The sequence below is a fragment of the Fulmarus glacialis genome, unplaced genomic scaffold (assembly GCF_000690835.1).
Source record: "Fulmarus glacialis isolate BGI_N327 unplaced genomic scaffold, ASM69083v1 scaffold44834, whole genome shotgun sequence".
NCBI lineage: Eukaryota > Metazoa > Chordata > Aves > Procellariiformes > Procellariidae > Fulmarus > Fulmarus glacialis.
Genome location: NW_009210724.1, coordinates 1 through 703, shown reverse-complemented (window position 1 = coordinate 703; position 703 = coordinate 1).

Genomic DNA, 703 nt, shown 5'->3' with positions numbered 1-703 from the left:
AATGAGAGGAGGAAGCAGGAACTCAAGCTCACTGCATTTCAGTTGCTCTCAGGCAGGTTTGCTCTCAGTTGCTTTCAGCTTGAGAGCTGAAAGGGCAGGGCTCATCATGCTTGTAAAAACCACACCCTGAGACATCAGCTCCAAGAACTTAGTGGATTAATTTCATAAGTGGGTATTGCCCTGTGACTAAAGGCCTTCCATCTTCCTGATGAATCTGTCTCCACCTAGCAGTGCTGGCCATCCCTGTATTTGTGTTGTGACAGAATATCAGAACCAGGCATAAACTTCCCTTTTCTAGACTATATGCTAAAAATTGGTACTCTGCTGCAAAGACTTTAAAGGCTAATAGAAAGAAAAAAGTACACAAACGAGAAGAAGGGAGTTGCATGATTAGTAATCCACTCTCAATCGTTCATAGGAACCCAACAGAGATTGCACTTAACACAGAAATTGGAATCTTTATATTATCCTTGCTATCAAAGAAGCGCTTGCTCTAAAGTGAGGGGGGAATCTCTAAAACTTGGCAATCCCCACCCCACAGGGCACATACACTGTGCCCAAAGCAACAAGAGAAGTACCAGACTGAAAAAAAATATTGCTCAAGCCCCAGTCAGGAGTCCTAAAGCCTTGCATAACTTTGATGTAAACACAAACTCTGAAGGAGAAGCTCGACGCGCTCCTTCACCGCTGCCCGGGGGAGGGG